This window comes from Balaenoptera physalus, assembly GCF_965194825.1.
Source record: "Balaenoptera physalus genome assembly, chromosome: 20".
NCBI classification, from domain to species: Eukaryota; Metazoa; Chordata; class Mammalia; order Artiodactyla; family Balaenopteridae; genus Balaenoptera; species Balaenoptera physalus.
The window spans coordinates 2,454,560-2,471,056 of NC_138901.1; the positions used below are offsets into that span (position 1 = coordinate 2,454,560).

The 16,497-nt window shown below is 39.6% G+C and overlaps 1 long non-coding RNA gene across 1 annotated transcript in view; it reads right to left on the reverse strand.

Annotated features, from left to right (window-relative positions):
• Positions 1–257: 257 nt before the first annotated feature.
• LOC309650935 overlaps positions 258–16,497 on the reverse strand; it is a 33,000-nt gene continuing 16,760 nt past the window's right edge. Inside the window, exons 2-3 of the long non-coding RNA XR_014257835.1 lie at positions 5,505–6,240; positions 258–1,054 (exon numbers count right to left, since the gene is read on the reverse strand). This is a non-coding gene — a long non-coding RNA (uncharacterized lncRNA). The remainder of the gene's footprint in view (positions 1,055–5,504; positions 6,241–16,497) is intronic.

The following is a 16,497-nucleotide window of genomic DNA, read 5'->3' on the forward strand; positions in this document are numbered from 1 at the left end:
GCTCCAATCAAACTTTATTTATGGATGCTAAAATTTGAATTTTGTACAATCTTCCCATGCCCCGAAATATTATTTTTCTTTTTTCTTTTTTAAATTGCTAAAAATGGGAACATCATTCTTGGCTAGTAGGCTATACAAAAACAGGATTGGGGTTAGATTTGGCCCCTGTAATAGATGCTCAAATAGAAGGAAGAAATAAAGTGTTAAAGAAAAAAAGTTTAATGGTGAAGTCATGAGTCATATACAAATACGACGTGAACGTACATCAAAGATTTTATTTAACTCATTAAATTATGGGGGAAGTCAGTCAGACGTTACAACTGGTTCAAGGAAGAATTCAAACACACACACACAGTCACACACACAATTAGGAATGCTGAAGTAAATTTACTCATGGATGCAAAATTGGGTGGTATCTACAGGGCGATGATCCTTTGTATTCCTCTGCACAAAATTCATCTGCATTACTCCAACTTTGAGTTGTAAACTAGCTCAAAGACAACGAGAGGCCCTGGGCCCTTCCATTCAGGGCTACATTTGGGAAAATGAGACCACTTACCAGTTAAAAAATCAAGTATTGTGAAATCTTAAGCATGTACTGGTTTCAAAATATCAAATGTGTACTTTGTGCTGCTTTACAGGCAATGCTAAAAATTTATTTGTAGCCAGTTTGTTCATAAACTATCATAACATTTTAAGAATATGGTAGTTGCAGAAATATTTTATTCCAAATCCTCCATCCCAAGCATACCGCCTGTAGCCTACAAGACTTTATGTAGGATCAGGGGCTTCCCTGGTGGCGCAGTGGTTAAGAATCCGCCTGCCAATGCAGGGGACACGGGTTCGAGCCCTGGTCCAGGAAGATCCCACATGCCGCGGAGCAGCTAAGCCCGTGAGCCACAATTACTGAGCCTGTGCTCTAGAGCCCCTGAGCCACAACTACTGAAGCCACGTGCTGCAACTACTGAAGCCCGCGTGCCTAGAGCCCGTGCTCCACAACAAGAGAAGCCACCTCAGTGAGAAGCCCACGCACCGCAACAAAGAGTAGCCCGCGCTCGCCACAACTAGAGAAAGCCCACGCACAGCAACGAAGACCCAACGCAGCCAAAAATTAATTAATTAATTAATTAATTAATTAATTAAAAGACTTTGTGTAGGATCAGGAGCAAGAGAGTAAAGTGACTTTCAAAATGTAGATTCTAATCACAAGTCCAGCATGTACTGTCTGTGGGATCTTGGGGGAATAAGTTTGACATGTCTCAGTCTCAGTTTCTTCATCTGTTACTTGGAAATAATAATAGTAACTATTTCAGAGGGCTGTTACGAGAATTACATGATATAATACAAGTGACACACTTAGCATACAGAGTAATCACACTATACGGTTATTCTTTTTCTTTGAGATCAGGGCTTGATAACTTCTAATTTGTCTAAAATTTGTCTAGGACCACATAACCACTTTGGGGCAGTCTTGATAAAGCCATGAGTTACTATTTTATGGCATGTTTGAATATTATGAGAGAAAGTTCCCTTTTCTGGGGGAATACCAATACACTTAAAACTCTGGATCTTAACTGAACTGTAGTGATGTGGGATTGCTGAGCTCTCCTGGTCACCCCACCTCTCAGAGGCATGCAGGTCAACAGAAAGAGGAGAAACACCACCTGATCTTCTGCAAAAATCAAAATGTTCTTTGAATTAGACACAAGTCTTTTCTAAAAGTCTCCATTGAAACTATGTGAGTATTATTCTCCAGCATGCATTCAATTATATTAGATCCTAATACTAAAAAGTCATCTTTTTCTATATGACTGTTAAAAAACTGGCATCTCCCACACTACAGTGGGCACAGAAGAAGAATTAAATTTGAGCCTAATTTCATTCCAAGTACATTACACACTTAATTACATCTTTTTCTGTTCAATTTAAAGAGCATTTGACATTTAAGAAATTAGAATTGCTATACCTGCACTTCTAAATTGAACAAAACAAGCGTCACTGAAATGGCTTTTTTAAAGAACCACAAGTTTTTTTTTTTTTTTCCTGAAATAGAACATTTTTCTATATGAAGAACTGGCATTTTTACTCCATACCCTACCCATTCATCACTCTGCGCACATTATCATTTCAATTCCTCAACTCAGTGGTTTGTTGTTATTGTTGTTGTTGTTTCTATTTATGGTAGATGAAAACCAGTACTGATGCTATAAAAATAACATTAAGATGCAAACTCAAACCTCATAAGAAAAACTTTCTGAGCTGAGGGCATTTCTGGCTGGGTTTTCCATAAAATGAAAGTCCCTTAAGATTGACTCTTGAAATATCCTTTGTTTGACCTTGGATTGCTCTCTTTTGCCCACTTGGTCAACGCAGGAGAATTTAATTTTCTCTCTTCTCTGTGCCATTATCAACTCTGCAGGCAGCCCTGCCATGGAAATCCAAACTGCTGTAAGAAGACCCAGCAGGGCAGAACTGCCCTTGAAACGCTACAATGGGGAAAACAGCTTGAGAATGTTATGAGGCAAGACAGACTGACGTGAAAGATATTTTCATCTCCACTCACTTGGTGCCAGCTCAGGGCAAAGTTAGGAAAACAGTGCACAGTGTACTGTAAAGTAATACTGTATGGAACAGGTGAGTTAAGAATGGAGAATGGAAAAGTGAGTCAGACACAAGTCACACCATTATGAATTTATCCTCAGGATAAACTGTCAGTGGCAATCACTGGCAAATTTCTGTTACCGTTTAATAGTAAACTAATTTATGCTATGAACATCTGCATTCTGCACAGAGCACGGTACAATGTTCTTAGTATAAAAGGAGACGAAAAGTGGAATTTAGTTCTCAGATCCAAGCTGTCTCTTAAGTTACTGATTTCTATTGCAAGCCGAAGGAAAGAAAATTATCGTTCAGGAAACATAAACAGTCTAGGGTGCATAGTGAGGAAAGGAGAATGCTCTGCTAGCCAGGGCTTTATTTAAGAGCATGATAAAAAGCTACTGAGGGAGAGTATGGTTTCTGTGCATGTGACAATTTTTCTACATTACTGTTTTCTAACAAAAATGACGTCTTTGGGGACTTCCCTGGTGGTCCAGTGGTTACGACTCCGTGCTTCCACTGCAGGGGCAAGGGTTTGACCTCTTGGCCGGGGAACTAAGATTGCACATGCCCCACGGCGCGGCCAAAAAGAAAAAAAAAATGACATCTTTCATTGCAAAACAGATGAGGGCTTCATATTGAAGAAAGCCTACATCACAGGTCTTTGATTGTCAATCCTATTAACAAATTGCCTTGAAACCGTCTCAGGTTCCTAGTTCTTAGCTTTTCCTTTCCATGAATATAAAATGGAGATGATGAAATAATGGAAACTAAAAAAAAGTTTTTTTTTTTTTTCTTACGTGTTTGCTTTAGGATTCCTGAGTGGCCATTTTTACCTCTATGAAATACTACTAACACTGAGAACTTCAAAATATAGTGGTACATCCATGGGGCAATGCCATAGAAGCTAAGTCTATTTGGATGAAATAAACCTTTAAAAGAACAAGCTTCAAAAAACTTTAAAAGAGGGAATTCCCTGGAGGTCCAGTGGTTAGGACTCCGCTCTTTCACTGCCAAGGGCACGGGTTCGATCCCTGGTTGGGAAAATAAGATCCCTCAAGCCCCGAGGCGTGGCCAAAAAAATAAAAAATAAATCTTTAAAAGAATAGATAAGAGAGATAGATGACTGATACATAGATACATCTTGAAAGAATAAAATTAAAAAATGTTTTGAATGTGCTAGTGAGAGTACAGGGCAATAGGACTCCTTACATACTGCTGGAGAAATGTATATTGGTAACAACTTTCTGGAAAGTAATTTATCAGTACGTATCAATAACTTTTAAAATGTGTTAGTCTACTCAGCCTGCCATAACAAAATACCATAGTCCGGGTGACTTAAATAACAGAAACTTATATTTCACTGTCCAGAGATTACAAGTCCAAGGTCAAGGTACAGCAGGTCATTTCTGGTAAGAGCTCTCTTCCTGGCCTGCAGACAGCTGCCCTCTCTCCCTATGTGCACACGTGATGGAGAGAGAGAAAGATTTCTCTCACTTTCTTTTCTTATAAAGCCATAGTCCAGTGGGGTTAGACTTACTCCAGGACCCTATCCTGCGTGTGAGGTGAGGGTGTCGATCAGGGAACGGTAACTGGAATGTAGCCCTATATGAAAACTTAAAAACAGTCCTTGTATTGTTTATAATGTTAGACTAGGAAAACAAACACACTGTTCAAAAAATATTAATAGTTGAGTATATTGTGATACAACATAAGACGGAAAATGAATTAATCAATGAAAGGGTTAAAGTTTTTTTCCTAACCATGGAAAATACTTATTTTACAAAGTACAGGATGAAAAATTATTTAGGTACTATGATATCAACTATGAAAATAAATGTATAGATGCATAGAGAAAATCCTTAAGGAATACATAACAAAACATTAAAAGTTATTATGTCTGGGTAGCAAGATTATGCCTATTCTTTTCAAATCTTCTACAATAAGCATATATTACTGCTGATAATATAACAATCTTCTTTCAAAGTCAACAGATATGTAAATGTAGGGTAAAGCAAAGACAGGAGAGCTAAATGTGTATTATCTAGGAAGCCCACTAACTATCTTAATAAGAGTAATTAAAGAATTTTATAATGAAATCTTATGTAAATAACTTGGGGTATTATTATTATTTGGTCTATCCTTTTTTGTAAGCCCAAAAGGGGCATTTTCTTCCTCATTTTGCCCATGTATACATGTTGCAGATAGGAAAATAAGGGAGAACTGCTTCTCTATCTGATGTATTCCCTCATATTGGACTATTTAAATTACAGTACGTAAATCCAATTTATGTTCCTCTCAGATGGGGCTGCTGAGTGGAACACACAAACATTTATTTTTTTGTTTTGCATCTAACACTTTATGCTTTGCCTTATTTCCAACATTGGGATGCTGAAATTTTCTAAACACAGTTGAATTTCAAGCTTCAGTGGAAATAAAAACGCGTCTGACCTTACGCTACTGAAGAAAGCTCTTTCCTGCTCCCTATCCTTCAGTTGGATGTGGTCCCTTCCGAAATTAAACTTTCATTAGTATTACAAACACTTCAGCCAGACACTAAAAATACAACTCTTGCTCTTGTGGATCGGTTGCCTTTGCCCCTAACCTCCTCGAGTCTTTCTAGAGGAGCACATTCAAAAACAATTTATAGGGCTTCCCTGGTGGCATAGTGGTTGGGAATCCGCCTGCCAATTCAGGGGTCATGGGTTCGAGCCCTGGTCCGGGAGGATCCCACATGCCGCAGAGCAACTAAGCCCGTGCCTGCAGCTGCTGAGCCTGTGCTCTAGAGCCTGCGAGCCACAACTACTAAGCCCACGTGCCACAACTACTAAAGCCCATGCACCATGCAACAAAGAGAAGCCACCGCAATGAGAAGCCCACGCACCGCAAGGAAGAGTGGCCCCCACTCACCACAACTAGAGAAAGCCCGTGCGCAGCAACGAAGACCCAACGCAGCCAAAAGTAAATAAATAAAATAATTTTAAAAAAAATTTATAAGTATTTGCATCTCTAAGTGATAAATGCACATACCTCAAAACTATTTTATGTTTTACCCTTATAAGATTTAAGAAGTCTTGCTACTTTGTTACTTAGTTGGAAGTCCTCTGGTAACCAAGTAGGTACCTGGGCTCACTCTTAAAGAAATACACATATTAGGAAGAGCACAGAGGAGAGAGCCCCAAACGCAGGTGTTTGTAATGATAATTTATTTTTCTGATTACTTAATCCCTATAGAGTCCCCATTTTGTCTGCTGGCTGAGAAGGCAATCTAATACCTGCTAAATAAAGTCAAAGACTTCAGTCGTTTATCCCTGCATTCAGGTTTAACACCGTCAGTCCCTTCAGGATGTGACATCTTACCGCCAGCACAGATTCAGGGCCCAGGGCATAATGATGTGGCAGGCTAGCGGGGATCCTCCAGCAGGGGAAGAGTTCGGGTCTGCTCTCACCCTCTCTCTTCCACTGGCCTCTACAGAGAGGCAACTTGTCAATTCAGGTCATCGATTTGGGCTGCACCCCTGCTATCACCTCATCACATAGTCTGGCCCATCACTTACGGACTTCAAGTTCATGAAGTTCATCCCATGTTATCTTCATCCCAAACAGCTCCACGACCTTTCTTCCCTTTGCCATTTTGATGACCTTCAATGAGAATGGAAAGTTTTAGTCTACGCCCCCTGGGCTATGTCAGAGTCAAGTAAGACTTAGGCAGCCGCCTTGGACCTTCTCTATCCAGAGATGCCATGACACCACTCCTCCTTGACTGCCACTGAACTTTGCTGGGTGGAGATTCTTCTTTCATGGACTTGCCACAACCTTGGGCTTTCTTGGGAAGCAGGACACATAGGTCCTTTCTACTCCCAGATGTTCAAGCCCAGAACTGCACCACTCATAACCTCCTCTGGGACCAGTTACGAGGAGACAGGGTAAAGGACCTTAGAGTTCACTCAAACCAGACCCTCCTCCTCCCCCAACCCAAAGAGACTCCTTCCACAGTTTGGGCAAACGTGGTCAAGTTGAAGATGGGGACAAGCATACCTTGGCTCTTTATCTATTCTCTCCCTCTCCCATTTATTATTCTTAAATTTTAAATCTCCATATGTTTGAAACTCAAAACACTATCGTCTTTCCAAAACCCAGCTCTGAAGATGAAAAGTCTAGAGTTCCAAGAATATTTTCTCACGTGTGTTTCAAGGGCTTATCTTTGAGGTCAAATGCCACACATTTTATGGTTCCATCTCTACCCCCAGCATAATAAGTAGTTCAAATTTCACAGTGCAACTTACAGGGGATGAGAACCACCTCAGTAAATAACTCAAACTTACCTAACTACCTATCCAAGACCCCCACCCATTTATTCAACATTTATTTATTGAGCACCTATTGTGTGCCACGCACTGTCCTAAATACTGATGTGTACATTGCAAAAGGTAGAAATACAATTGGTTTTCATAACATAATTTTGTAATGTTTATAAATTTCCTGAAACATTTTGAAAAGATAGTGGTGACTGAGCCACAAGCTGTACTAGATTTACCATGAGTTGAAAACCAGTCACTTGTGCTCTGGGCACCTAGGCAAGGTGGGCGTATCATCTCCTGAATAAAAACCATGAGCTAGTTGCAAAAGCAGAATCCCATTAGACTTCCAGGTTGGCATCAAGGTAAACCAGAACAGTGTTGCAAAATTCAAGTCAGGCACAACAAGAAATTAATGAGCTAAAAATTCAAGTAAGTCACAAATTAAAGGGAAACCAACACAGAAGGAAGTTCCAAGTAGGGAAAAGGAAGGTGAAACTGGCATAATTCTCTGAGTCTCCTTGAAGTGTTCATCAAAACTTTTTTTTTTTTAATTGTGTTGGTGACCTCAAGCCTGAACGTGCTATGGTGTAACCTCTTTTGGCTTTTGCACTTTCAAAACAGTTACAAGCAACACTATTTCAGGAACAAAACAAGTAATACTTATGCACAGAGTAACAATTAAATTCTGAAGCAAATTTCTCTTTGGCTATTTCGTCTATTTGCATGACCTCAATGAGGACAATTCACAAATCTGTTACCCTGAAGACCCAGCGCAAACGAATGCCCTGACACATCTTGCGAATCTAGTGATGAATGGCCAAATGCTTGATGCTCATTTCCCTCTGATTGTTTTGGCATCTCAAACTCATTTCATCTCAAACAGAAATCGTCTCTTTCAGAGAAAGGCGCTTACCACCCTGCTTACCACCCTGAGATCTTTATCTCTCTTCATCGCATTCCTGCCCCTGGAGCCACCCAAATTCAGAACCTCCAAGCTGTCTTTGATTGTTATGTCTTATCCACCCGTCTTCCTCCAGCTCACATTTCCCATCCAGCCTTGGGTTGACATTAAATTGAGTTAAACAACAGATGATCATTATATACTTTGGCTTTTTATTTTTCTGTGCTACAGAGAAGCTATAGCTTTGGGTCATATTAATCAATGTATTCTCTTTTTTTTTGCCATTTTAAGACCATGTAAGAGATGTATGTGTGTCTTAGCCTGTTCAGGCTGATATAACAAAAATACCATGGACTCGATGGGTTACACAACATTTATTTCCTCACAGTTTTGGAGACGAGGAAGCCTAGGATCAAGGTGCTGGCAGATTTGGTGTCAGGAGAGAGCCTGCTTCCTGGCTCATAGATGGGCATTTTCTCTCTGTGTCCTCACATGAGTGACATGTCCTCACATGGGTGACGGGGTGAGACAGCTCTCTGGGATCTCTTTTATAAGGGCACTAATCCCATTCATGAGGGCTCCACCCTCATGACCTAATCACCTCCCAAAGGTACCATCTCCTAATATCATCACATTGGGGGTTAGGATTTCAATATGTGGATTGGGGTGGCAGGACACAACTATTGAGTCCATAATAATACAGCTGCAGAAAGTTATGTGTATTCATGGGTGCTGCTAGTCTGCTAAGAAAGGCTTGTGTCTGATAGCTCTCAACCGTCCACTCCCTGCTTTTCTCTGTGAGATAGAAGCTCATCACTTTCATGAAAGGTTATAAACAAGAGGTTGAAACTATACCAAGAAAAAGAGTGACAGAGAAATACCACTGTTCTTTCACTTTTCAAGGAACACTAGTTTTGTTCTGAAGCAACAATCTTTAGACTTTTTAGTCTCTGAGTTACTTTATACTTTTAGGACCTGTTGAGTATCCTAAAGAACTTTTGTCTATGTGAGTTATAAATATCAAGACTTAATGTTTTGGAAATTGAAAAACTGAAAAGTTATTTGATTGGTTTGAAGATAGGAATAATGAACACACTGCATATTTATGTTAATGTCATCCTAGTATTAATATTAGTATTATTTTGACATCATACGCTAAGAAACTACTGTCCTAAAATGTCAGTTTGTTCCAGAATATGAAAGAGCATAATTAAGCACAAAACTCTGAAACTGAATTTATCTGCTTTGATTTATTATACCTGAGTCTCAATAAAAGCTATGAAATGTTAAAAATTATAACAAAATTTTCTCAATTCTGATGGGCTGGCTTCCTTGGTTTACCAATTATTGCCTTCACCTATGATATCAAAGTTTATTGTTTACCTGATGTGTAATCTGCCTACAAAGCAGAGGGTCTGTGTCTTAAATAATTTTCTTCATTTTATATTGACTTTATTATGAACTCGATTATTCAAGAAAAAGAAAAGCAAAGATCCTCGCTTATGAAAGAGCTAAGTTCTGTACAATAATGCTATTTCTATGCTTTTAAAAAATTTAATTATTTAATAAACCATGGAAACTTATTTCTCACAGTTCTGGGGACTTGGATCTGAAGCCCATGTCCAGAGTGCTGGCAGATTCTGGGTTTGGTGAGGGACCACTTCCTGGTTCATAGATGGACATTTATTTTCTATGCTTATTTTTATTTTTATTTTTGTTTTTTTTCCGCCACACCATGTGGCATGTGGGATTTTAGTTCCCCAACCAGGGATTAAACCCATGCTCCCTGCAGTGGAAGTGCCAAGTCCTAACCACTGGACTGCCAGGGAATTCCCATCTATGCTTATTTTTAAGTGTTATACTGTCACTTTGATTAAATAGTTTCTCAGGCACCCATTATCCTACCTTAATCAAGTCCCCCAATTTCCTTTGACAACATTTTTTATATAGAATTTTAAAAAAAATTTCAGACTATCTTTTATAATAAAACCATCTTTGAGATTTCCTAGAGGGCCTCTGGAAAAGCACCAAGGTTTGTGCTTTTATTTTATGAAAAGAGAGATGCTAGAAATAATTGGGTTAAGTTTGTTTGATGTGTTACAATAGTAAGAGCTGCACAGGAATATTTTTCGAAGTAGAAAGCGCACACAGCCTAGCCTAGGTTAAATATGTCTAGGTAAACCGTTATCAGTATAAATATTTCAGAAATCAAATATGGTAGAAAAGCCTGGAGATTCGTTAATGCCTTTGCTGATAACGTTTTACACTCAGAGTGAACACAGACAATCAAAATTCTTTTTTTAAAAAATAAATTTATTTATTTACTTATGTTTGGCTGCGTTGGGTCTTCGTTGCTGTGTGCAGGCTTTCTCTAGTTGCGGTGAGCGGGGACTACTCTTTATTGTGGTGCGCGGGCTTCTCATTGCAGTGGCTTCTCCTGTTGCGGAGCACGGGCTCTAGGCGCATGGGCTTCAGTAGTTGTGGCACACGGGCTCAGTAGTTGTGGCTCACGGGCTCAGCAGTTGTAGCTTGCAGGCTCTAGAGTCAGGCTCAGTAGTTGTGGCACACGGGCTTAGTTGCTCCGCGGCATGTGGGATCTTCCTGGACCAGGGCTGCATTGGCGGGGGATTATTAACCACTGCGCCACCAGGGAAGTCCCCAAATTCTTAAGAAATAGTAGTTTAATGTTCCCTGATAAATTCAGTATCTTCCATTATGATATCACTGGTTATAGTAATAAATTAGTGGGACAATGGCTTGGACCAAGGTGAGGTGGAGGTGACAACAGAAGTCCGTTTCTAGATAAATGTTGAAGGTGGAGCCTACAGATTTATTCATGAATTGGATCTGCATTTGTGAGAAAAAGAGAGGCTGTATGGTCTACGTCAACTAAACGTGGAACTCAGGCGGTCTCTGCATTTACTGAATCACTAACTCAGGATTAAAAATAATTTTTCTCTTCTCTAGATTAAATCCCAGTTTCATTTAACCTCTATAGTCTGTATACTCAAATCCCAATTTGCAATTTTAATAAAGTTTTCGACAGACCCAAAGTGCTCAATATGACATTCAGATGGTGGTGTCTAAAACTCGTCGTGGTGCTGGAAGGAGAACCAATTAAAATTGCAAGTACAGTGAAGAGATTTCACAGCAGTCTCTCCAACATTTTTGATTTTTCCAAATGCAAGATGTACCTGAAGAGAAAATCTCATTATGTTGGGAATGTTTATGCCTTTGCCAGCACAAGTAATTTTTTTAGCCAAGCATGTACTAGCCCAGGACAGATGATCTCTATTCCAAACAAGAGATTGCAACACTTTTTCCTTGTTCACCAGATGTGCTCCAGCCTTTAGGTCATAAAAGACCTAAACAATCTTTCTCCAACACTAATGTTGACTGATTAGTTGCTACTTTGGTCAGAGGACTGCTTTCTCAAAGTCAGAGTGAATGATTTTGGAAAACGGACATGGATTCAGTAGAAAAAACAGTTATGTGATTCAGTCCCATGCAGGAGCCTTTGCTTATTTCCCACAACAGTAAGTTATGGTATCTGTTTACTTACTGTTATACAGGCAGAGCTTGTTTTATTGTGCTATGCTTTATTGCGCTTCACAGATACCGTATTTTTTAACAAACTGAAGGTTTGTGGCAACCCTTCATCAATCAAATCTGTTAGTGCCACTTTTCCAACGGCAATATTTTTAAATTGTTATCCACATTATTTTTTAGACATAATTTTATTGCATACTTAACAGACTATAGTATAGTGTAAACATAACTTTTATATGTACTTATTTTTTCATTTTTTCACATGAAAAAATTCGTGACTCGTTTTATTCCAATATTCGCTTTATTTTAGTGCAACTGAACATGCAATATATCTGAGGGTCTGCCTGTCTTGACAACTACAATATGAATAAGCAGATCAATGGATCTCCAGGACTTTCCCACTTGTGAAAGTATGTTAAATCAAGCTGTACTGATTACCTATACATGCATTTCAGTAGCTTAAGTAGCAAAGAAACACTGTAACAAACTGATTTGTTTATATATACATATACATATATATATATATGTACATATATATGAATCAAATCTGAACATGACTTGATTTTTAATTTAAATATTGTAGCTCTCAGGTTGCTTTTCTGTTGGATTAAATGTCAAGTACATCCTTAATTTACTAAAGCAGTGTCCAAGTCTGTAACTGAAGTAATCTCTTTGATAATGTGTCCTTAAGGCAGGGGAATCCTTTGACTTAATTAAAAAGAGACTGTCAGTTGATGAGCATGCCTTTTCAGAGAATGTCTCCTGGCAGATATATTGAATCAAAGAAATAATACTCAGTTCAGTGAAACCTTACAGTTAAAGAAAATATTTGTAATCTTAAAATGAATATACCATTTGTGTCATTAGGCAATGTGAGTTTGTCACTTTTGCCCTGATGGGAGAAAATAAGTTTTCTGATACCAACACAGTCCCTGATCTTATCCTGAACTATGATCTTAGGGAACTTTCCTAACTGATATTTGCTTCAGTTCATTTTTATCGTAGTGAAACTGAGTCCCCCTAAAACCGAGTTCCCCTGCCAAGTTTATGATTAACTTCTCTATCCAAAACTGTATTCCTTTTCTTGTCCCACCCCTGGTCCCCCTAGGATTGAGGAATATCAGAGAAAAGGGGGGATTAAAACTGACCAGGACCCTGCAGGGCCCCCCTGGGTACAAAAGGTCCTCCATGTCCCCTGTTTCTTGTTTGGAGAAAGAGGCTTAATCTTCTAGGCCTACCCTGAGTTCCACAGAGCAGACCCAAGCAGTTACTAATTAGGCAAGTGAGGGAATGCAGAAACAAAGGAAAAGCAGCCAAGCAAGAAAAGGAGTGATGGTTTAAACAACAGTTCAGTGATGAAGCAGACCCCTACTTCCCCCTCAAGGTCTATACATAACAATCTGACACTTATCTTTGAGTAGTTCTGCAGAAGTTAGCCCCCTACCCAGGTGGAGGGTGGTGACTGCATGCTGACCACAAGCACATGCACCCCAGCCTGGCTGGAACCAGAAGGTTGATGATTAAGATTCCAGAAGCATCACCCTGTTACCTCACCACCCACCAATCAGAAGAAAGTCATGCACCCTGCAACCCTCACTGAAAACATGGCCTTTAAAAACCCTTCTGTGAAAGCCATCAGGGAGTTGGGGCCTTTTGAGCATGAGCTCCCTGTTCTCCTTTCTGGGTGCCCTGACGTAAACGCTGGACTTTCCTTCACCACTGCCCAGTGTCAGTAGACTGGCTTTGCTGTGCCATGGGCAAGTAGACCCCAGTTCATCTTGGTAACGATAGAGGGGTAATTTTTTTTTTTTTCGGCCGTGTGGTACAGCATGTGGGATCTTAGTTCTCTGACCAGGGATCGAACCTGGGACCCCTGCAGTAGAAGTGTGGAGTCTTAACCACTGCACCACCAGGGAAGTCCTGAGGGGTAATTTGTTAAATGTAATATATCTAAAGGTAATTCTAACACACAAGGTTTTAAAATCTTTTTGTTTCTCTTTATTTTAATAATACTCTAGGAGAAAGTCCTGGTTTCTCTGTTCTTCTCTTGACCTGCCAACAGCCAGCTTTATGACTTTAGGCAAACTATTTAACCTCAGATTCTCTCACGTATAAAATGTGAAGTTTTATCTGCAACGTTTGATCCAGATCTAATATTCTGTGATTACTTGCTTTATTTAAAGATCATTTTTTGTTTACCAAAAATTTGAAGATTTTATTTATAGTAAACTGATCTTTTATTCCTATGCACTGAGTTCTAAAACCTCCAAAGTTGGAATCATACTGTCAGGAAAACACTGAAACAACAATAGTAAAAGACTTTGAAATGGGTGAAGAGTATCGGGTGACCTGTCTAGCACAACCTTCTGGGTTATCTCTACCTTTCATTGTCCTTGAGCTATTTTTTTAAATTTAATTTTTATTTTTTATGGAGTATAGTTGATTTACAATGTTGTGTTAGTTTCAGGTGTACAGCAAAGTGAATCAGTTATACACATACATATATCCATTCTTTTTCAGACTCTTTTCCCATATAGGTTATTTCCTTGAGCTATTTTGTAACTCCACAAGATGTAAAATACTGATAGTAATTCAAATGAGTCTTGTCCATATGCAAATTGTGTCTACTGAAATGTAATTGATCATTGTTTTTGGATATTAACCTGTTTTACATTTATTTGTAAGTTCATTTCAGTATTCCTAATTGACTACATTTGTGTAGTTCTTTGAACTGTTCTTTGAATCAGTTATAACACCTTATTGGTTTCCTCGTTTGTTAATAAGTTATCATTAAATAAAATACGTTAAATAAATAAATGGACATGTGTGCATTTTATATGTGTATTAGGGTTATGATTTTAACCTTTAAAAAATTACCCTTCTAATTACCTAAATAGGTTTCTGGGGGGGGTTAAATGAGATGACACATGTGAAGTACTTGGCATATAGCACCTGAGACACAATGATGATGATTTTTCATGTTTAGTCTAATGATCAAGTGAGCTTTGATTCTAGTGAACAAGTGTCTTCAGAGTTAACTGGTAAGAGTTCAAAATAACATAAAGGATTTAGCTGAGGTGGTTTGAAGCTAATAAGACCACAGAGTTTTTGAGAGACAAACCTATGTATCATTAAACTACATATATTTTGGTTATGAATCTTCAAAATCAATATCTCACTTAAAATCGTGTTTTGATTTCATATTAAATACCTTCAAAATCTGCCAAGGGGCTAGCAGAGATTTAGTTATCACCGGAAGTGCCTAAGGATGCAGAGGCTCAAGAAAAAACACCTGGAAAAATATGTAGTGAAGTCTGAAGGGAACCCCCTCCTCACTGCTCATAATTCTGCCACTCACAGAAGTCACCCACTTGCAAAGAGGCATTAATAATGTGGGGGAAATAAAAGAAGGAATAGCAAATAAATGACTCAAAACAAGGGAGTTAAAATAAACTTCCGGGGCGTCCCTGGTGGCCTGCCAATGCAGGGGACACGGGTTCGAGCCCTGGTCCGGGAAGATCCCACATGCCGTGGAGCAGCTAAGCCCACGTGCCACAACTACTGAAGCCCACGCACCTTAGAGCCCATGCGCCACAACAAGAGATGCCACCACAGTGAGAAGCCCGCACACCACAACGAAGAGTAGCCCCTGCTCGCCGCAACTAGAGATAGCCCGCGTGCAGCAGCAAAGACCCAAGGCAGCCAAAAATAAATAAATAAAATAAATTTTAAAATAAATAAACAAAATAAACTTCCAACTGCCCTCTCTTTCTCCTCCTAGACTACCTTACCACCAAAATAGATAGACCTTGCAATGCAGAGAGTGAAGGCTATTTATTTAGGTATGTATTTCTATGTTACCCCATTGAACAAAGACACTTAGAGTGAAGGATATTTTATTTCAGTATGTATTTCTACGTTACTCCATTGAACAACGAAACTTGAGCTGAGATGCTTAAAGATGTAGTTGGATAAACTGCTCTACAAGTAAGGAATCCTGCTTAAGAGCTTATTACACCCTGGAACAGGTTGACTGCAAGCTTATTACACCCTGGAACAGGTTTTCTAGGAACAAGACTGCCTTTCATCAAGATATATGAAATAGGTTGTTGGAGAAGACTGAGTGAGAAGGATGGAAGGGGCAGGAGAAACATCCTCAAAGAACTTCTCTCCCTCGATGTCATGAGCAAAATAAAACAAACAAAACAAACAAACAAATTCAACCAACGTTTATGAAATGCTGTGTGCCAGGTGCTATTTTAGAAAATCTCTGCCCTCGTGACGCGTATCTTGGGAGGGAGAAGAGCAGCAGGACAATCTGTAAATAAAATGAAGAAGGAAACGATGCCGTGTATTAGAAAGTGACAGGTGCTATGGAGGAAAACGAAAACAAGCAGGGACAGAGCTGAGGGCTGTAGTTTCAATGAGCTCAGTCAGAGGTCACTTTGAGGGGATATTTTAGCAAAGATTTAAAGAAAGAAAAGAAGCAAGCCCTGAGGATATAGGAAGGGGTGGAAGGAGGGAAGAATGTTCCAGGTAGGAGACCCTGAGGCAGGTAAACACCCGGTGAGCTTGAGGACTAACAGGGAGGCCAGCGGGACTCAGCAGAAAGAAGGAAGAGGAGAGAACTGGACCAGGTTAGGGAGGTACTGGGAGTGAGGATGCAGGCAGAGCCTTACGGGCCCAGAGAGCCAGTGAGAGACTTCAGCTTTCACTCTCAAAGAGGTGGTGGGGGGCACTGGAGAATTTTAAATGGAGTGATATGACCTGACTTAGATTTTAAAAGGACCACCAGGAAAAAAAAAAGAAAATTCAAGAGTCAACACGAAATAGAAGCGTCTACAGAAAAAGAGAGGGAAGTACTGAGTCTAAACTGGCTCCTGTACTTTCGCCACCCAACCCCCTACAGCCAAAAAGCCATATTGAAAGAATTCCTTCCCCCCAAACCTGGAGACAATCAAGTCGAGCTGGTTCACTTCACTTTTTTCTCTGAGGATTATTAAAACAGTTTATTTTGGGTTCTGGACCCAATTCCAATGTGCGGAGGGGGGCGTTTCCCCTATGCCACCAATCAACGCTCAGGATACTAGCTGGGTGTACTACAGTTCAACCCAATTCTGACACTACAGGCATACCTGCTTTTATTAT